At 43.4% G+C, this 22,753-nt stretch overlaps 1 protein-coding gene across 1 annotated transcript in view; it reads right to left on the reverse strand.

Moving 5' to 3' along the window:
- The window catches only part of LOC128814001 (contactin-6-like), a 125,554-nt gene extending 119,720 nt beyond the window's left edge, over positions 1–5,834 (reverse strand). The window contains exon 1 of the mRNA XM_053989503.1: positions 5,644–5,834. The gene's annotated coding sequence lies outside the window, so the exon portion shown is untranslated. The remainder of the gene's footprint in view (positions 1–5,643) is intronic.
- Positions 5,835–22,753: the final 16,919 nt, after the last annotated feature.

Below are 22,753 nucleotides of genomic sequence, written 5' to 3' on the forward strand. Positions count from 1 at the left end.
TTCCACCTCCTCACCCTTCCTCACCACACCTCACACCTCCAGCCTGGCACAGGGCATTTTCCTGGGAATTTCTACACAGACTTTAGCCTGACTTTATCCTGCTCAAAATCTGCTTGGTACTTAAACAGCAACAACAAATATTTAGAGCACGTTCAGTGAATTCTCTCTTTTAAAAAAAAGGAGTCTGTTTGTTTCTTTTTACGTAAAGTTTTTCAGAGAATCACAGAACTCTTTGGATAGGAAAAGGCCATAAAGATAATCTTGTCCCAACCCCCTGCCATGGGCAGGGACACCTTTAGCCCAGGCTTTTGTAAAGGAATTCATGAAAAACTGTTCCTATTTTAATGATGTAGGAAACAAAGATTTTCCTTGTAAGTAGAAGATCCCTCTGACAAGTCTGTCCCCTCACAGATAGATGGGAATGCAGCTGCCCAGGCATTAGAGTTTTATACCAAATATTGATATTTATTTGGATTTTGGGGTAGGAAAATTGAGCCAGGACTGAAAATAGAAACCTAACTCATGGATTTGGTGGAATAAAGGAGCCAGAGTGTGTTCAGGGAAGAAAATAGACCTGTACCTCCAGTGGTTGCAGAGTAACACAGGAAAGGAGAGGGTTAAATATAATATTTATGGCTTTTAGCTTTGTGTGATAGCTCCAGAAAGGGCTGGGTGACCTCTGTGGAGAGGCTGCAGCAATGTGTCAGCACTAATGATATCAGTGCTGAGGGAAAGGTGGCAGTTTAAGTGACTTTAACAGGGGTAAAACCTCTAACCCGCTGTGCAGCCCAAGTGCTCCCTCTAAACCAGCAGACAAAACAATTTCTGCGAGAGAAATTCCCTCTCTGGGGCCTGCAGAGCTTCTCTGCTATTATCAACCGAAGGAAAACAAACCCATCTGGGGCTAAGTGGGGAAATTAGGGAAATTAGCAGAATGGATCAGTGTGAGGAGAGCCTGGATGCTGCAGTACCAGGGACAAGTGACAGTGCCATGGGTAAAACAGTTCCCAGCTGTCACCAGCCAGGGTTATCCCCCTCTAAAGCATCAGGAGCAGCTGGAATAGTGGCTGCTTGCTGATAGATCAGAGGAGGGAAAGTGAGGCACGAGGGAGAATCGGCAGCTCTGCTGGAGGTCATGGTGTGGGTGCCCAGTGTGGCTCTGTGGAGAATTTTGGTTTTGTTTTTCTTTCCTTGGCTCAAGGACAAACTCCTTGGAAGCTGCAACACCCTGGGAAAGGCAGGGATTCACGGATCCACAGCACACCAGCCCAAATTCTGTCCTGACTGAGGGTTTTCAGCTGAGGGGTGGGACACTGGGTAGTCCATGTGACACAGCTCTCTCATTTAGCTGATAAAAATCTCCACCTTATCTGGCTTCCTTTACAAATGGAGGGAGTACAATTTCCAGGGAGGTTTGCTCTGGTCCCGCTGCTTTTGTAATTTCATGGTAGGATTATCAGAAACTGCTCGAAGAGATGAAGTTGCAGAAACTTCTGTGCTTTTAATGCCCATTTCTCTCACCAAAGGCACCACTCGTGTTCTGCACACACCAAACTCGCTGAGGGAACGTCTGGCAGAAATGGATTTAAATTGCTGAAGTGCACCAGGGTTTCAGGAACAGTGCCAAGCATTTTGGGATCCAGGCAGGCCCATTCCTGATGTCCTGGCCCTACAACGGACCAGGCAGTGGAAAAGGTGTGTTTGAAGCAGAAATGATCACTAAATGTCCAAAAATTCATTCATTTCAATGAGAAACTTGGTGCAGAACTTCATCCCAGCCTTGTTCTACCTTCCCAGTGTGAATCACAGGGATGGGAATTAAAATCAGGTGCTGCTCAAAGGTACACACTTGATATTTACACTCCTTTTTACAGCAGAGGATCCTCGTTTTCCAGCCAGTCTTCCCCCATTTAATAAGAGATAAGTTTAATAAGAGAATTTTAATAAAAGATTCCTTGCAGGCATCACCACAAAGAGGGATTTGGGATCCTCAGGCTTTGGTTGCAGCCATGGGAGAGCTGAATTCATTACTAAATATAAAGCATTTCTATTTTTTCTGAAGAATCTCATAAAAAAAAAATGGATCTTATTGGTGATCACATCAGGATGTCCTGAGGAGAAGGAAGGATTTATTGTAGGAAAAGTAGGCAGAGTGTTTTTATTTGTTTGAGCTGCCTCTGGTTGGGAGCTGGGATCAGAACCCTGGGGAGGGTCTTTGTGTACCTGGGTCACTTGTGTTTGGAGATAGCCAATAAAACCAGTTACTGGGAAACCAATTCCACTCCTTTCCATATTATTCTGTTGTGTAAAGAGCAAGGACAGAACACAGCTTCTCTCATCTTTCTGATGTTTTCCATCTCTTTTAACAAGAGCATTACAGCAGATGCTGTCGGGAATTTTAATAAAACAAACTGCCTTTCTGCCTTTCTGACTCACTTGGTTCATTCCTTCTGGTCTTCATGGGCTAAAAATACATCTGAGGGTGTGAGGGAAATTCTTCTTCTTCTCCCCAGCTCCTTCCTCCCCATCCCTCTCTCTCAGTGCTCCCCTCAGCACTTTGTGCTCTGGAGTTTGAACTCTTGCAGGAAACCCAGAACACAAAGACGCCCAAAATGAATAAAAAGATGAGATCAAATAATTAAATTTCTTGGGTTGGAAGGGACCTTAAAGCTCATCTCATCCCCATGGGCAGGGACACCTTCCACTGTCCCAGGCTGCTCCAAGCCCCAGTGTCCAACCTGGCCTTGGGCACTGCCAGCAGCCCCAGCTGCTCTGGGAATTCCATCCCAACCCCTCCCCACCCTCCCAGGGAACAACTCCATCCCAATCTCCCATCCATCCCCACCCTCTGGCAGTGGGAAGTCATTCCCTGTGCCCTGTCCCGTTGTCCCCAGTCCCTCTCCAGCTCTCCTGGAGCCCCTTCAGGCACTGGAAGGCTGCATTAAGACAGATCAATCATTTCTCCCCAAAAAAAAATTGGGAAGAAGCCCTTGTGCCCTTGAGAATAAAAGCAGCAGGAAGTGCTGACCAGCTGCTCCTCTCCCACCAGGAAAAGCCACAGCTGGAGGTTCTGCACCAGGAGCTTCTTGGAGGAGAGGAGACAGAGCTGAGAGCAGAAAGGGATGGAAAATTTTTTCCTCACTGCTTCTCCTTCAGCCTCTGAAGTGGAGGAGTTTAAGTCCCCATGAGGGATTTTTGTGCAGAAATATCTTGCTGGCTCTTTGCTCTGGGCTGACCTGGTGTGTTTAGCACTTTCCTAGCTCCAAGTAGGGTTTCCATTCCTCTGATGCTCTGTCTCACACTGGTGTGTGGCTTTTTCCTCCAAAAGGTGGGGAATTGTTAAGCACAGTGCCCGGATCTATTTTGATTTGGGTTGTTCTTGTTTACTGTGATTGGGGCACTTGAAGATGCTTTGTTCCCTTTTTAAGTTGTTTATTTTTTCCTTTCATATTCTGCACTTGCTGAAAGCCTTTGTGTAAATAAGAGACTTGTAGAGCCTGATTGTTTTTGGATGAAAATAAGGTCACCTAATCACCTAAATTCTGATGTGTCTGGGGTTTTTTTGTGTGTCCCAGGGATGGTTTTTGCCACGCAGGGAGTTGTAGCTGTAAAACTGGGCCTGAATTTCTTTGTGTCTCCACTTCTCCTGGAGACAGACGAAGCTACGACCTTGCCCAAGCACAGAGTTATGGCCAGCTCTGAGTGCAGCCCTTGGGAAGAAGGACTAAATGACTTTTTGGGCCAGACTTGCTGGTTTTCCTCCTCTGCAAGGGCCTCCCCTGCTCCAGAGACAGCGTGAGAGGCTGGGCACAAGCAGGGCACCATTTAGATGTTTTTTGTCTCTCCGAGGAAGGTGAGCAGAGGCAATCTGTGGCAATCTTCTGCAATAAACTCAGTTTTTCACAGAAGGAATGCTGTAGTAACATGCAGCTAACACAGTTTTGGGGAGGGAAATAAAAATTTGATGCTGTTTCGTAGAGCTGATCTCTTCCCACATTCTCACAAAATATCTTGTAATGAAAATTCTCAGTTCAAACACAAATAGGGCTTTGAACCAACCAACTTTGTGTTTTAAGGCCTCTTGGGCACACTGGTACCTTGTTCTGTGAGGGAAATACTTGCTCCAATGGCAAGAAATTAATTTTAGGGTAGCTTATTATGCACCACAAACCTTCTTAATAGTGGTCATAAAGCTGGAAGCAAAGGAAAGGAGACATGGCTCCTGCTTGATTTAAAGCACTTAGGTTGTTATGGATTATTTATAATTTCATCCTCAGCATGGAATGTAAAACTTGGAATCCATGGCCAGCAGTACCTCACCAGCATCTGAAACCCACAGCTGCAAACATTGGGGGGTTTTATTTTTCTTTTTTTACATGACAAAATGTGATCTATGGTTGTTGCTAACTTCATAGAGGTACTGATTTGGGACTTTTTAGTGTCGTAAAACCTACGAAGCAGAGACTTGTGGAATGTGAAACACTGACACAGTGCCTCTGGAGCACCACAGGCAAAGCTGGCTGATGGAGATGGGTTATTTGTGGGGATGTGGTGCCTGGAATTACAAACACTGCAGGGTTTAGTGGCACACGCAGAAAAAATCTCTTTCAGGACTTTGTGTGGAAGTCACAAGTCTCCTCTCTTCGGGGGAGAAAAATAAAAGGGGAGGTGCAAATGCTACTTCAGAGGAGTAAATATTTGGATTTTAACTCACAGTATTTATCTGCAATGGGTTGCAGTGCTGGTAAAAGGACAAGTAACTGTTATTTACAGAGTGTTTGCATCTTGCTTGATCATTCAGCTCCATAAGTGCTGCAGGAAATTGTCAGCTTGGAGCATCCTGCTCCTGCAGAAGCTGCTGGAGGAGCCCCTTTCCACATGCAACAACTGTCTGAATCCAAGGACTCACCCCAAAAGCACCATGGGAATATCTGATTTAACAGAAAGCTCTAGTCAGGCTCTTGTTTCTGGAAGCACAGACTTCCCAAACTTTTGATAAAGTATCACACCCTTTAAAGCTGTGTCATGCAGTGTAAATAAATAACAATATCCAAACGAACACTCCTGCAGGTCTTTGGGTGCCGACCCAAAGTTCAGCAAAGGCTGTGAACTTGCTTTATATTTTCCTCTGGTGACTCAAATGAGCAACAGGGAAAAACTTTCTTTTTAGGACTTACCTACATTTTCCTGCAGATTTATGTTTATTGCTTTTCTGCCTTCAGCTGGCAGAAATGAGGTTAGGCTCTCATTACCCACTTCAGCTTTTAATATGCTGCAGAAAGTCATCTGGAAGTGCCAGAATTAGCACTGTCATGCTCTGTGCTGCCCGTTTCACTGCAGCACGGAGCTGTGATAGACTCAATAATGCACCTGTGGTGCCTGTGGCCAGCACAGTCTGGGCTCTGCTTGCCTCAGCCCTCACACGCATACAAATTCATCCTACACCTCCTTTTCTGCCCAGAACGCACACGTTTGGAGCATCAGCCATTTACAGCCACGCAGGAGAAATAAAGCAGCGAGTTTTCCCCCTTCTCTCCCCCTTAAGCAAATGGAAACGAGCGAGGAAGGATAAAATCCCAGCCCGGCAAACGCGGCTCCCCGGCACCATCCACACCGCGGCAGCCAGCACGGTTCTGTACTCACAGCTCCGAGCAGGGAGATGTCTCAGGATCTCTACAATTTTCTGCAGGACTGTTTGGAGCTCTCAGGCAGGCAGGGTGTTCAGCGAGGCAGAACGGAGCCGTGTGGAAGGTCTGTGCAGCTGGGAGATAATGGAACTGTTTTCCCAGCTGGGACCACGAGCCTTTTATCCACTGAGCATTGCGTGTCTCTTCCCCGGTATTAAGCGTGAAATGCGCTGCCTTCCCCACGCTGCTCCAGCCAGAACCCGCACAATTAGTGCCTCAATCAGATAAACAGCTCCTACAGTTTGTGCATATCCCTGTCTGGAAATTCGGGATGTGTAAAAATCAGCCCTGCCTGGCTCATCCTTCAAGAAAGCTGAGCGAGCGAAAGCACAGCTGTCAGAGAGGAGCATGAAAGATTAAATGTGCTCTTGCTGCTCGTCTCGTACAAATATGAGCTCCTGTCAGGTAATCACAGACCTCTCTCCTCAAAAACTGGGTCACTGCATGGGCTTGGGTTTGGAACAGGAGTGGGAATAGTTTTGTTTGGTCCTGGTCCCCACAGCTGTGTCCTGAGCTCTGGGAGGTTCAGCCCGTGGGGTGGGAGCTGCCACTTGACTCACATCCCAGCCCTGAGTGCCCTCTTCACTCAACTGCCCCTTCCTATGTTACATATTAAACAAATTTAAACTAAAAAGGGGAGGGGAGACTTGCTTGTCTAAAGTAGCACAGCCATAAATTGTGATTGAACTTCAAACCTTCTTGGATTTCCATTTTCCCTCTTGGGACTGCTTCAGCAGAGACAAGGCAGAGTCAGGCAGGGGAGTCCCCTTCTCTTAGTGAGAAAAGTAACTTGAATTTATCGCTGAGTTCCAGAATGGTTTGGCTTGGAAGGACCTTAAAGCTCAGCCAGTGAGCATGGGCAGGGACACCTTCCACCAAACCAGGCTGCTCCAAGCCCAACCTGGCCTTGGACACTCCCATGGATCCAGGGGCAGCCACAGCTGCTCTGGGAATTCCATCCCAACCCATCCCCACCCTCCCAGGCAGGAATTCCATCCCAAAATCCCATCCATCCCTGTCCTCTGGCAGTGAAGCCATTCCCTGTGTCCTGTCCCTCCATCCCCTGTCCCCAGTCCCTCTGCAGCTCTCCTGGAACCTTCTCTGATGACGTTGGAAGCACCTCAGCTGTCCTGCTCGGCTCTTGGGGTGGGAAATGGGGACAGCAGGACATGGCAGCCCCTGGAATGTGCCCACAGGAGCCCAGCAACCCCTGCCAGCCCCATTCAGAGCTCTCCTCCTGATTAACATAAACAATTTTGCACTTTCTTCCTGTGAGCTTCTCAAATGAGCTTTACTGACAATTAATTAAGCCTTGCAGCACCTTCTAAAGGAGATAGGCATTATAATTAGCAGCTCCATTTTTAATTAGGAACAAAATTTAAAATGGAATTTTAGGTATTGCCTCATTAAAAAATTTCTTCTAAATAATTACGGGGCTTTTTCTAAGTGGTATCAAGAGTAAATAGACTAAAAGTTGCTTGCAACAGATTAACCCAAGCTTCTTGTAGCCAATTTTAAAAGTTTATTAAAAAATTAGCCTTTTCTATGTCAAAATAAAATAATTTCCTTACTCCTTTCTTATCGAACAAGACTGGGAACAGAGTTTTTCAGTTGCTGAGGAAATTAATGCTGTTAAAATTTTCCAATTTCCAATTGAGAATGTTAAAAAAAAAATTTTAGAACTGTCTCTTCAAAAGGTGAATTGTTCACTTCAAGATTTCTGTGGAGCCAGGCTGGGAGAGCTGGGGGGGCTCACCTGGAGAGGAGAAAGTCCAGGGAGAGCTCAGAGCCCTGCCAGGAGAGCTGGAGAGGGACTGGGGACAAGGCCTGGAGGGACAGGACACAGGGAATGGCTTCACTGCCAGAGGGCAGGGATGGATGGGAGATTGGGAAGGAATTCCTGGCTGGGATGGAATTCCCAGAGCAGCTGTGGCTGCTCCTGGATCCCTGGCAGTGCCCAAGACCAGGCTGGACACTGGGGCTGGAGCACCTGGGACAGTGGGAGGTGTCCCTGCCATGGCAGGGGTGGCACTGGGTGGGATTTAAGGTCCTTTCCAACACAAACCTCTCTATGGTCTCATTTTTTGTCATTCAACAAAGTCTGTAACACTCCTACAGCTGAATTTTGAACTTCTGAATATCTGAATTTTCTTTTCATTAGAACTTGTAAAGTTCTGATTTAGATTTTTCTGAACTATCTTATACCCTATTAAAGATTCTGCCCATATTTTTGAGAAATGACACAGAAGGTGATGATAAATTTGAATATTAAACCAGTCTTTTCCTAGAGGTCAGGGTAATACATTTTCATGTTACCACAATTTTGTGGCTTTGCCCGGTACCCTGTCAAAACAAAAATTCATTGAGATCAACATTTCTTTGTCAAATATTTTGCTTTTGAAGAATTGCGATATTCTACCAGAAAAAAGAAAAAAAAAAAAAAACAAACAAAAAACCCAAAAAAAAAAAAAAAAAAAAAAAACCACGCCACATTTAAAAAAAAAACTAAGAAACAAAACCAAAGGAAATATTGATGATAAAAAAAAAAAAAAAAAAAAAAAAACCACCAAACCAACTGAAAGTCTTTTGTGTTTCCAGCTGTCAGAAACCCCTTAAACAAAACTTGTCCACCCTTAAGGAAGGGCTGCTCCTCTTGGGGTTTCGACAGTGTCAGAGCACAGACAACTCCTGCAAACTGGGGCAACCTCAGCAGCCTGGGCTGGGCCTCCAGTCACCTCAAAAGTTGGCTCTGGAGTGACAAAAGTTTCCTGTCTCAGGATGAAGTGCACAATGTCCTTGTGTAGCTTTCGGGATGCTGTCGTAGGCTAAAAATACCTGGGAGATAGGATCTGGTCTATAAAGCAGACAGGAGAGCATCAGGAGCACAGGCTGGGAGACAGGAGGGAATTAGAAGTTGAGCCAAGGTGTCTCTTGCACAAACTCGGGCTGGAAGCCACTTTCTGCTCTGTTTGCTCCTGGAAATTGGAGATGCCTTGGGGTGATACACGTGGGGTTTTGTCACTGCGCCTTCAGGAGCCGGAGCTCTCCAGCTCCCCGTGGCTCTGTCAGCTTTTCTATCTCTCCTTCAGACAGAGGAGATAAAGCCAGGATGTCTTTATCAACTTTTTAACTGCATTAGATCAAGGACTAACATGATCTCAACTCTCCACTGTGCGCAAGCATCAGCTCGCTCAAGGGCAAATCCCTGCGACCACAAAGGCAAAATGTAAGGCCCGAGATGAGTCTTTTCAAACAAAGGAGTATGATCCCATCCCATGAGGTGCTTTACTCAGTCAGTGCCACCTTCTGCTCCGACATCCTTCCATTAACCCTCCTGAATCGCTGTTTGGTGTTGACCCCATGCAGAGGGTTCTGCTTACTCTAAAATCCCAAATCACAGAATCGCAGAATGGCTTGGGTTGGACGGGACCTAAAGGATCATCTCATTCCAACCTCCTGCCGTGGGCAGGGACACCTCCACACATCCCAAATTGTTCCTCTTTATGAATCCAGGGCACTGCTCAAGATTGAGTTAATTAATTTTACAGTGCTAATCAGTAAACGTTTCCCAAATTATTGGCTTTGTTTCCCCTCAGTCCTGTTAGACACGTTCTAAAGTGAATTTCAACGTAATTTTTCGCTAATGCAACTTTACAATTGTTTTTCAATACGGAGGTGATGTAATTTCAGATTCATGGAGTTACACCACTTTTGTCTTTTGAATATTCCTCCAAGTCTTGTCAGAGACAGATATTGGAGATCTGAGAGCAAAAATCCATCATAATTCACTTGCATTGTAAGAATTAAAATGTACTAGGAAGTAAATTGAGCTGCTGGACAGGCTGGGTAGTTGAACAGTGCAGGCATTGGGGAATGATCAGCTCTTGCATAAAAGAGGCCTTGAAATCCCACAAATATGGATTTTTGCACTCTGAATTCCCCAAAAAGTTTGCTGCTGGAGCAGAGAAACCAAGAAAATACAATGAAACCAAACCAGCCTGAATTCTTGATGACTTCTGGGCAAGTGACCACCACGAGGGAGGGAGGTGGCACAACCACTCCAGCAATGAAGCTCTAGAAAAAGGATCTCTCCTTTTGGATCCTTTTCCAAAATGCAGCCTTCCAGAAAAAGGAAAGGGATTTGCTATGGAAGCAATGTTCACAATTTTTACCTTTTTGTGTTAATATTTTTTAAAATTATTATTATTTTTAAATCCTTATTTTGCTCTCCCCCTGCAACTGCAGAAAGCACTAAGTGCCTTCTCCATGTGTTTTAGCACTGTGGGTGATATTGAAGAACATTAATACAGAAAAAATAATGTCAATTATAGGAAATATGCCTTCATATGCAATAGCTGTTTCTTCTGTGGTTTTTGTAGATTTTATTTTACTTGGGGCACACACACGTGATGGAGACATGACACTGAAAAAAAGAGATCTGCATGTTTGACAGATAAATGTTCAAACAGATTTTCTGCTGAGTGCAAAAAGACACAATTCTAAGTATAAAGTGTATTGGTCTTCTTTTTCACACTAGATCCATCAAGAACCAGAATTAGGCTACTTTATCCATTGTTTGTATTCCACAAAGCTCTTTCCTCTGCCTGAACCTCAGGCTTTGTCTCCATGTGGTTTGTTCAGGGCTCCACTTTAGAGTTATGGACAACCCCAGTCAGAGGCTCTGCTTTGATAACAAGGGGATTAATTAGTTCCCAGCTCCACAAATAAACCAGAAAACAAACCCTCTGAACTGCTGCCTATGCACCCCCTCCCAAAGATGATTAAAGAGGGAAAGAAGCAGCTCAGGGATGTTGTTAGTCCTGTGCTGAAGTGTCCCATTGATCTCAGTCTCTGGAATAAATGCCAAGGTTTAGTGGGTGTTAATCCTTGCAAAATGTGCGGCTTATTAATGATCCCCCCAGCAAAGGTGACCTCTGGAGCCTGGAGTGATGGTTTGAGAGGAGCCTGAATAGTTCCTCTGCTCCCAGCTGCTCTGCTGCCACAGGAAAACAGGTTTCAAATCTGTGTCCTGGTTCTTGGGGTGGGAAATGCTCTGATCAATAGCTGGAGGTTTATCTGTGATGGAACTGGAAGCTCTTTAACACCAGGACAGCCCCGACTGGAAATGGCTGGACAAGGAAATTTTAAAAGTATAAGCAAAAAGAAGTATGAAGGCTTTCACTGGAGTTATTTTTGCTACAGCTGCTAGTGGTGTTACTGGATGTAGTTTGTGTTTTGAAGCACAATCACCGTTGAACAACTTTTGCTCTCCAGACAATCACTGTGACCTTAGCGAGACTTTCTAATGGCTTTGTGGCTAATCCTGCCATGATCTTCTACTCATAAAATGTGGGGAGCTTGCTTATCTCTTGGTTTCTTCAGGGTCTTTGTGTGAGATGTGGTTTTTTTGCTTTTATTTTTATACCTGTGTTTCTTTTCCTATTCTTTTAAATTTATTTTTTTAAAGAAAAAATAAAAAAAAGCCATCTGAGAAAAACACCAGCTGTGCGTTTCCAGATTTCCAGGGCTGTGCTCGTGCTTGTACCTTCCTGGATGTGAAATATCTGATAAGTGACTCACATTTTGCATTGATTTTCCTCGAGGGAGAGAAAACTTGGAGCAGGGAGCCTGGGAATTGCAGTGTCCTTTCATTACTTCCCCTCCCAGTTGTGCTAAATGGTCACTGGATCAATGTCCACCATCTGTGCCCTGTGGAGGAGGAGACCACAGAGGCATCACTGCCTGCAAGTCCAGGGCACCAGATGTCACCTAATGGGTGTCAGCTGCCAGGAGCCACTCAGCTGTGACAGGGAGGGCTCACAAACCCAGGCTGGAACAGAAAAATGCACAAACCCTCTCTGTTTGCAGAGAGGTGCAGCCACAAACCGAGTTACTCCTTTCAAACGTGGCTCTCTTTTGTCTGATGCTTGGCAGGCTCTCCAGAGGGGACAGGAGGAGAGGGAACGGCCTCAGGCTGGGCCAGGGCAGGCTCAGGGTGGGCACCAGCAGGAATTTCCCCATGGAAAGGCTGCTCAGGCACTGGAACTGCCCAGGAAGGTTTGGAGTGCCCATCCCTGCAGGTGTCACCTGGAGGTGGCACTCAGAGCTCTGGGGACAGGGTGGGGATGGGGCACAGCTGGTGATCTCAGGGGGCTTTTCCAAGCTCAGTGTTCCTGGGATTCTGGAGCTACACTTGACCAGGTAAATGTCTAATATTTTACTTAATGATAAAGCAGTAGGAATTGCAATCTATAAGTGCTGCATCATAGGCACAGTTCTCACAGACATAGATAAAAAGTGGATTAATACCAGCAAATATGTTCAATTTTCTCTATGGTTTTTGCATCCTTTAAAGACTAGTGTCTCATTGCTCAGTACATTTCAGCCCTGCAAGAAAATGCTGGGTGTAAACTTTAAAAAAATCTGTCTTGATCTAAAAGAAGAAAAAATATGGGTATTTCACAGGAACTGTAGGGACAGGACAAGGAGAATGACTTCAAACTGAGAGAGGGTAGGTTTAGATGGGATATTGGGAAGGAATTGCTCCCCATGAGGGTGATGAAATCCTGAAATGCATTTCCCAGAAAAGCTGGATCCCTGGAAGTGTCTCAGGCCAGGCTGGATACTGGGGCTTGGAGCAGCCTGGGACAGTGGAAGGTGTCCCTGCCCATGGCAGGGGTGGCACTGGGTGGGATTTAAGCTCCCTTCCAACCCCCACTAGTCTGGAATTTTGTGATAATTGTATTAGAAAATTATACAAAAACCCTTCAAGTGCTGCTGCTCCCTCCTGGCTCCTTCATTTCCAGCCAGGTGTTGATGTCAGTGGGATCAGATCCATGGCAGAGGGAATTTCACCAGCTTTTTTTCCAGCCACTGCCCCCAGGGCTCACCAGGATGATCCTGGAGCATCTCTGCCTTCATCACAATTTGTTCTAATTGAGAACATGCACAGTGCAGTGTCCGTGGTCGAATGCAATTTCAGTCCTTCTTTTAGGGAACCAGTATATAAAATCCACTTATTAAAAATGTATACCTGAGAAGAGTGAGTGGAATTTTATAGGTCTGGTTTTACTGCAGAAAATGTAGTGATTTGGGGTTCACAAAAGCTGTAAAGCTGCACCTAGGATTTTACAGCACTGAGTGAGCTTAGATGAATTAAAATATAACATTTTCCTGCATCCTTCTTTGGATTATGTTTGAGGACGTTTTTCATTCAGGTTATTATTATTTTTTTTTAATTTCCAATGGCAAACAGAAAATATTCCTCTTTGCAGCTGTAGATAGATTTAATGAGGAATATAATATTCAGACAGGGATCGTCTGTATGAAGTCACTTGCTGGATGCTTTGTACAGAAATATCCTCGTGTTTTGACACACTGATTTCTTGTTCTCTGACAGGGCTATAATTTGCTTTAAGAATTGTTTCAGTCGTTTCCCAAATATTTTTCATGCTGTGTTGGGAAGAAATAATTGAATTTGGTAAAGTTATACCAACTTTCATTACGCTGAAAAAGAGCTCTCTTTATGTAATCCCATCAACTTCCTCCTCAAAGATCAGCTTAATTAAAACTCCACTCTCTTAAAACAGACCATTGCTTGTGATTATAATGAAGTTGAATGAAAACTAATGAAAATTAACTAATGCAGATCAGTTTGTGTATCTCACAGGATGATTTTTTTTATTGCTGTTGCCTTGTAGAACTGTAATAAGAGGGGCTGTACTCAGGGATCAGCCTGGCTTTGTGTTTTAATACCCAATATATTTCAGGGGTGCATAAAAACCTACAAGGATAAACCTTGCAAAGGAGGCAGCTCAGTTAGAGGCAAAGCTCAGCTCAGGAAGGGTTTTATTTGCTCAGAATCTTCCCAAAATATTGGGGAAACCTACAGGAGGTTTGCTCTGGGTGCTCCCTCGTCCTGTTTGGAGATGTTTACGGGGCTGATATCGATAAGTAACAAACCTGACACAGAACAGCTTTACTGGAGTCAGATATTTTCATTTTTTTTCACAGAATCACAGGACCATTAGGGCTGGAAAAGACCTCTGAGATCACCAAGTCCAACCTTTGCCCAAACACCACCGTCCCCACTAAACCATATCGCCAAGAGTATTTTTAGAATGTACTTTTACACAGCTTTAGAACCCACTTTTAGAGTGAATATTTCAGAATCTGGTTTTCATGACCTCCTTAAAATGAGAGAGAATTTAGCCCATTCTATTTAGCTCTTAGTCAAACAGTTCCCAGCAGTTTAACACCCCATCTCTCTTCCCATAACACAGGCATCCTATAAATCTTTCAAGGGAGAGTCCTCTCCACTACCCAAATCTTTGTGCATCTTTCACCCATGCAAGGGATTTTATCAGACTATTAAAAATAATTTATGCAGGCTTTGTGCCACACAATCAAATCTCTGCTTGTTAAGCATTTAGTGCCAGTGATCAAACCCCCTAAATGTCAGCGAGGTCAGAGCTTGGTTGTGCTTCCTGAATAAAAGAAAAGCTTTGCTGATGTGCATTTTCCTGTATGGAATGTACTGGATAAAACAATTATGTGAAACGTTCCCTTGGAAATTGTGGGGCTTCTTCCATAAATTTGCAGTTTCAACTCTTGGGCAAAATGTGTGAGGAGGGGTTGGCTTAATGATCTTGATCTTTTCAGACCTTAATGGTTCTATTAAATGAGGGATGTTTTATAGGATATTTTTTATTCCTGAGACCAAGTCTAGACCTTTCCCTTTGCTTCCAGCATTGAGCACTGAAACCCAAAGGAATCCATGTCCTCCAATAATCTGCCTTGAGCCTGTGCCACTGCTATTCTGAAAGGTTGATCCCCACATTTCTGCTGGATTTAATGAAATTTTACATTTTGGGGAGGTCAGCCCTGCATCTGGTCTATGCAAAAAAAAAAAAAAATTGCAACTTCCACCTGACATGTTGAAGAGCCCCTTGCTGGGGTTTGGAGCACTCTGGGATAGTGGGAGATGTCCCTGCCCATGTGGAGGGTTAGAACTGGGGGGGTCTTTAAGGTCCCTTCCAACCCAAACCATTCCATCACTGTGAAATGGCACAAGGAGTTATTACCCACACTTAAATCCCAAAAACATTGATTTGCATTAATCCTGGAGGAAATCTCCCAGCTCCTCAGCCTACTTCTGCAAGAGAAGGCAGGAATGATTTACCAGATCCTTTCCCACACAGAGATCTCCCTGTTATCTCCTGAACACCAGTTATTTCGACTTGCTTATGAAAATTGTTCCACCAGTTTTTCTCCTCGTGGTGCATAAAGTGTAGTGAAAAAATAAACATCTCAAATTAACTCCACAGTAGCTCATTTTAATTTTGTCTTGTGCTATGAGAGAGCTGATAACCTAAATCAGCCTGATTGTTGTTTCAGCTGGTAAACAGCATATTTTATCCTCTGTGTATTTCTGGTAATAGCTGGTGCTCAATCCTTAGGATCTGTGTATTCATCTAATTATTAATTTGTTATGATCACCCTCGTTGAAATTGCAGGAATGGTTTGGGTTGGAAAAGACCTTAAAGTCCATCTTGTTCCACACTTTCCACTATCCCAGGGTGCTCCAAGCCACGTCCAGCCTGGCCTTGGACACGTCCAGGGATGGAGGTACCAAGTGGAGGTAGATAGAGCAAAGGAGTCACTTTACATCCCCTGTGTCAAAATCCCTCATTAAGAACACCCCAGAGGACTGCAATGAGCTCAGGGGAAATGATCACTCAGGCTATCATTGGGTACAACCCCTTACTTAACCCCTTTATTTGCACTTTGTCTTAGAGCGAAATTAAGTAATGTAAGAGCAGAATTATCTCAGGAAAGAGAGATTTTATTGTGACCTTTCAGCAGCAAAACACTCTTGAAACATGGAGCCCAATAGCGTGGTTTGGGGTGTAGTGTGGGAAGGGCAAAGAAAAGTCAGCAGTTGAAGGAGAACCAAAGAATTCCAAATATGTTGGTAAGAAAAGCCCTTGGGGGTCACAGATCCCAGCAGTGACTCCCTCATCTGGCTTCCCGTGCTCTGCCCTGCTCCAGCAGCACTCCTGGAAGTCACTGGTGAAGGATTTTCTGGATTCCCTTACAGAGACTCATGTGCATAAAAGATAAACTGTCCATTATTACCCCCAGTCATGGATTTACTCCTTCATCTCCAGTAATAAATGTCTGTAATTTGGACCTGTGGTTGAAACCTCATTTGGAAAAAAGGTCGATGTTATGGAGGTCGTAACTGTCACCACAAAGTGTGACTGTCCTGGTGTGGAGCCTTTAGCTGATATTGAGCACTAGGTTCTCTACCTTCTTGATAAATAGAAGAGATTTCCCCCAGATTTTTACCAAAGCACCTCATCCTTTCATTCACTGGAAGGAGAACATCTCTTGGCTGCTCAAACTTCCTCTTCCACTTGTAGAAAATTAGAATTAAATATTTAAAGTGGAATTAAATCCATTGTTCTCAGTGCTGCTGAGGAGGGGAAAAAATGGTGTTTGTGCTGTTTTGTTTTGGGTGGAATAAAGACAAAGTTAAAACCCCAGTTTGACTGACAGTAATGGTGGGATGGAGAGCAATTAGGACTGGTGATTCTGGTATGGAAGATTTTGGATTATCCAGTCCAGCCTGGAACATGAAGGGACAGGAGGGAGGAAATGTGTGGCTGAGTCATTGCTGTATTCATGGAATTAAATTCATTATCCACCACTGGTTTCTGAGGAATAAATCTGTTTAAACATCAGACCTGAGCCCAGGTCAGCCATCAACACCAGGCAGGACTAAATCCTGGGAAATATCCCAGAAAGGATGGGAGATGGAGCCTTTTGTGAGGGCTGTGTGTGACAGCCCTGCAGCTGCAGCTGCACAAGGAGGCTGTTCCCATATGCAGCCACATTGTCCCTCAAGTGCTTGCCATGAATAGGTTTCATCACTCCCAATCCCACAGGAGAATAAAACCCCAATGTGTCTATTGAAAAGCTGTTGTTTGACATCCAGTTCGTCTGGCTGGAGCTCCAAGCAGCTGAGGGATGGCTGCCACAGGACTCACAGGGATGGCTTTTCCCTTTTCCTGGGCTCCACATCTCCAGTTCTCACCGGGATCATCCCCAGGGTAGAATGCCCCACTTGGGAGCAGCTTCCTCTAGGTGCAGCTGTGGGCTCTGTGCTGTAATCCAGATGTGGGGCCAAATTCACAGGCAGCAGCGCTGGCTCTGTCCTGCCAGGGGTGTTGGGTGGTGCTGTCAGCCCTGGAAAACCCCTTGGCCCTCAGGGATCATCCCTTGGGATCATCCCACTGCTGGAGAGCTGCTAGCTCTGCCCCTTGGTGACTTCTGAGCGTGAAACAAGTCTGCCACAGGATCCCCCAGCGGCCAGGGCTCGATCTTACTTTTGTCACTGACAAATCTGATGAATTCAGAGGTTTCAAGGTCAAAATACTGAATAAAAATCCGAACTCTGAGCCTCATACAGTGCCCAGGATTTCCCAATCTCGGAGCAGTGCCTTTCAGGATCGTTGATAAAGCTGTGGTCTTAGGGAGGTCAAGACTACTTGTGAAATGTTGATTAAAAAGTTGATTAGTTGGCTGATTAGATGTGAGGTTTAGATGTGGATTATAGTTAAAGATCAGCAGCAGTTAAGAGAAATTTATAGCACGTCCTAAGCACCTCAGTCATAGCAGCTAATGATATTTTAGCCATAAAACCTTCCTTTCAGGTCCTCACCATTAGAACAAAAGTAGAATCAAAGGATTTAAGACTCTTTCTTCTTGGTTTACAATCTTCAATTCTTTTTTCCCCTCTGGAAGCCTTAAAAAGAACTGCAAGAAATATAAATTTTAGGAAAAGAAATCAAGTTTGAATCCCAATGAAATTACTGAGAGCAACCCACAGACTTCATCCATGCGTACATCAAAACACCTTGTTAAGTGTTATTTATCTTCACAACACACCCATGGAACAGGAATCTTCCAATTTTACAGGGAAACCCAGGTGAAAAGACTTGGCATCTGGAGTTGTTTTTTTTTGTTTTTTTTTTTCCCCAAAAGAACCAGGGCAAATGAAGCACCAACATCCATGGAATGATTTCCCATGGTGGTTTGGCAGAGCCACAATCACAACGTGTAGCTCACGTGTCTGCTCTGAGCCCACTGATTATTTCCTCCTCCAGAGACCAGGAGATGTTTAAAATACCCCAAAATATTGACCAGAACACACAGTGAAAGTTAAAGGATGTTACCAGTAAACAAAATCCTATTATTTGATTTAGGTAAATCCACTTTTTACTCTAGCAAAGCATCACTTCCCCTCTCAATAATGTCAAATAAGGTACCAGCACATCAAAATGTCTGCTGCCTCATGGAATAACCATTCGCTAGTGCAAATGGTGCACAGTGCTGATTTGGAGGGCCCTGGTAGGCAAAACCCATTTCAATTCTTTTATTGCAAATCTAAATTTCCCTTTTTAGTGTTGCAGGATTGTATAACTTTGTCACTTGCAGCCGAGAGCTGTGGGATGCACCAGGGGCCGAATTCTTCTGTATCTGACCTTATAAATGCCACCTGTATTTGTTCCTTTTTTTTACTATTATTTTATTTCTGCTATAGGTCTTTTTCTACCTGCATAATTCATGGCTCTAAATAGAGTTACATGAACATTTTTGCAATAGCACTTAATCCCCTCTATACCTTAAAGGAGATATTTGATCTTGAGAAGGATTTGTTTCTTGAGACAACTACAGCAGTATTTAATTATTTCTGTTTAAAATCAAGAAAACTTCATAGACAACATTCTTTAGTGTTAACCTCGGTGGATTTGCTTTTAATAGCATAAAAGAAGTGTGGCTAATGATAAGACTCTTAAATTCTTCTATTTTAATCCTTTTCCGACCTTCTTGTCTTCTGTAATCTTTGGTAACTGCACCCAAAAGAAAAATTTCCTCTGTTTCTTCTTCAGTAATGCAGTAAAATCTGCAAATTACAGTGATTTTGATCCATAATCTCCCAGGTACTCCTGTTTCTGATTCTGCTCATGCTGGAAATACTGGAACAGCCTGGTTTGTGTTGGATTACAGGCAAGACTTTGTGTAGACCACAGTCCACCCATCACTTCCCATGTGCAGTTATTATTAAAAAATACCCAAATTCATTGGACAACTTTAGGCATGAATTAGGTCTGAGAGAAGCTGATTTCTGCCCTGACACCTGAACACCCACCTTGGAAAATGAGGAGCTCACTGAGTGCTCAGTGAAATCCCAGCTCTGGTGACACTCTAGGCAAAGTCTCTCGCTGTGCATATTTAAGTTGAAGTTTCTCTTTGTGGTGGGAAAAAATCCTCCTCACTTATTAATGGTTGTGGGATCATAATGGCATGAAATGCTTTAAAAATTTTGCCTCCTGCCTTTTAAAATAAGTAATAAATGCCAGTGTAGTGATCCCAGGCACCACGACTTGTTTAAGTACATGTGGGAACAAAGCCAGTATAAAATGATTTAGGATTGATTCACTATAAAACTTGATTTGTAAAAAAAAAATGATGAATTCATTTTTATGTCACTCACAGTGATTAGAACATAAACAAGCATAATACACTCCAAAAATCCAATTCTTGAGGACCTCAAAAGCAGCTTCTTTCTCTCTATTTACTCATTTTTATTCAGAAAACCTGCCAAAAAAAGTATTCGGAGAGACCAAAAAAAGTATTCAAAGACATCAAAAAAAGTATTCATTCAAAGACACCGAAAAAACTATTCAAAGACACCCAAAAAAAAGTATTCAAAGACACCAAAAACATCAGTAACATTTTATTTCAAACAAAGGCAGAAAACGAACCCAAGCTGCTGTTTCCACCCCTCGTTTGTTTTGCTTCAGCTCTTTAAACACACCCTTTCCCAAGGGGGGAGAAAAATCCATATTGTCCAATTGTCTTTCCATTAAAATCTGCAACAAACTCCTACAGCTTTACAGAGCAGGGAGATCAAGGCAGGAATATTTGTCCAGGTATTGATCACTCCTGCAGGATGTGGTGCCTCCTCCCCACGTTGAGAATCTCCCATCCTTTCTCCATTCCCGCTCCCCCGAGCAGGAGGAGATTGCTGCTTTTTGTCTGTGTAATTGCTTTGAAGATTTAGGTCTAGATTTTAATCTCAGAAGGGCAATATATCTGGGAGAATCTCAGGAGAAGGAGGGAAAAAAGTGTGGCTAATGGATATGCAGGGAGCATCACAGCGTGGAACAAACAAGGCGTGACATAGACCTGAGATTAGGATCTGGCAGTTGTGAAATTTAGATGGAGAACCCTATAAAGAGCTCTTAATTCCATTGCCAGTGGTCAAAATCTGTCACATAATAATCTCAATAATACTGTAAATATATTTATTTGAAGATCTTTAAGCATTTTCGCATGCAAGTCCAGCTTTTGCCTTTATTCATTCCCCACAAAATGTGAAATTATTTCCCTTTCCTGAAACAGCAACATTTTAATCACAAAGCCCCTATCTGGAGTTATAATTGCATTATTCTTATTTTTATTTTATTTACCATTTCCTTAGATTTAGCCATGGTCTGGTGGTGTAGTGGATGGTGTCTCTGCCCATGGAAGGGATTTGGGATAAGATGGGCTTTAAGTTCCTTCCAGCCCTTCATATGAGTCTCTGAAATAACAAAGGTAGAAAAAAAAGTCCTTAAGATGATAATTGTGACTCCTCAAAAACAGGATATCTGCTCTGCCCACACCTACAGTTTGGAAATTTTAAAAACTTTGAAGTCACCAGAGGGATTTGTGAGCCTCCAGTTGAATTTTCGCTTTCAGGCCAGGTTTTCTTCTATTTCTGCTCTTACAGTCATTCCTCAGAAACAAGAAAACTCCACTGCTTTTCTTGCCATGATTGCTATGATCTATTCTCTAAATTCCTTGTCTTTTCCATTGATCATCGATTCAATCCATGGGTAATTCACTCCTAAAATGCCCTGCCTGGGCTGGGGTGAAATCCCTTGGGGACTATCAAGGTTGTGGTTCTCCACTGCAATGGAGCAGTGAATAATTGAATAATTTATATTTTTCCCCTCTAAACATTTGTGTTGCCTGTAGGGAGTTGTTATTTCAGCTGGAATTTCAGTTCTAGCTTTGGAATTAGTAAGATGACACTGCTTTCCTCATGTTTTGGTGTCTTCTATATTGTATTATTTGGCTTGAAGCCTCTCTGTATCCATATCTGTAATATAATTATCATTAATATGGCTAAAGCAGAAAATGCAGCTGGAGTTGAGGCCCTTTTTGGCAACTTTTAGTGTTCCCCATAATGCCACCAAATATTCCACCTTGAGGGATCCACCAACAGCATCACCAATATCCCGGAATCCCAGAATGGTTTGGGTTGGAAAGGATACTAAAGATCATCTAATCCAACCCCCTGCCATGGGCAGGGACAACTTCCACTGTCCCAGGCTGCTCCAAGCCCTGTCCAGCCTGGCCTTGGGCACTGCCAGGGATCCAGGGGCAGCCCCAGCTGCTCTGGGAGTTCCATCCCAACCCATCCCCACCCTCACAGGAGAGAATTTCTTGCATATATTCAGTCTGGCCCCATTCCCCCTTGTGCTGCCTCTCCAGTTCCTGATGCAGAGTCCCTCTCTGGCTTCCTTGTGCTACCTTCAGGCACTGCCAGGTTCCCATGAGGTCTCCACAGAACCTTCCCTTCCCCAGGCTGAACACCCCCAGTTTTCTCAGCCTTTCTCCATAGGGGAGGTGCTCCTGGAGTTCAGGTTGTGTTTGGTCCTGTGCCAGATTCCCCCATGACATCGTATTGCACCTAAACCTTGGAACCCAAGGAAGAATCCTAGATTTTCTGCGGCCCATATCGTTAACAAGCCTGGAGAAATTTGATAAAATACTTTGGATGTTTTGTACTGCAGCTTTTTCTTCCCCCCAATTGTTGCTACTGAAGTCGGAGCGCGTTTGAAGATCTGAAACTTTTCTTTTGAGGCAAAAGTCGCCTCCTTGTTCTTTCCCTCATGCTGTGTTGACATGTTTTCATCAGCTACATCGTGTTACCTCTTCTGCATTACAGCCTAATCACAGCCTTGGAGTTTGCAGTTACCAGCTACAAACAGAAAGATTTCTCCCTGTGAGACCAGAGCATTCCTCAAGCAATTTTCCACCTTTATGCCGGGTTTTGTTTCATCAGGGTTGATTTTTTTCCGTGTTGTTTCTTACCATCTGCCTTGCAATTAAGCTGTTTAAGAGCACCCACATCAAAGGAGGGCTCTGGTTCTCTACAAATAGACCTCTCTGCTGCACTGCAGAAGTGTCAAAAATAATCCACTCAGTTCCATTGTTTATAATGATGAAATAAATATTTTTCCTTGTTTTTATTTTTATTGATTTACCAAAAAAAAAAATCATAAAAAAGGGCATGTTAAATATGTCTAAATTAAGCAATTCTTTGCTAGAGAAAAATCTAACCAGCAACATCTTTATTCTTTATAAGTTTTTCTATACAAACACAAATGATACAAAATTATTGGTAATTTTTTGTGTTTTTTCAATTTTTTAAAATTCATTACCTCTATTAAAACCACAATAATAACATCCCATCTCTATATTACATTTTAAATTATTTTTTTTCTGGAAAAAGCTAATTGTGGTCTGCACGTTATTTCTAGTGTTCAGGGTTTATGGAGTGTGGAGAACAGGAAGCTTTGAAGGCAGAGGTGAGAGATAAGGATTGGAGAGCAAACTTAATGCTGAGTCAGCCAGTGCTTCACTTTAATTGTTGTTTAAGAGTGTTGTAGGGATGATTTCCTCCCTAGATACAACATTTAAACAAAGATACAATATTTAAACAAAAATGTAATAATGAGTGTAAAGAAAAAAAGAAATGGATTAGAGAAGCTGTTTAAAATAAATGACATTTTATTTTTGGGGGGTTTTTTCCCACTTTATAGAATGAATGCTTTGGCTTGGAAGGGACCTTAAAGTTCACCTTGCTCCAACCTTCTTCCATGGGCAGGGACACCTTCCAAGGTGGCCTTGGGCACTTCCAGAAATGGGGAAACCACAGCTTCACA

This window comes from Vidua macroura, chromosome 13, assembly GCF_024509145.1.
Source record: "Vidua macroura isolate BioBank_ID:100142 chromosome 13, ASM2450914v1, whole genome shotgun sequence".
NCBI lineage: Eukaryota > Metazoa > Chordata > Aves > Passeriformes > Viduidae > Vidua > Vidua macroura.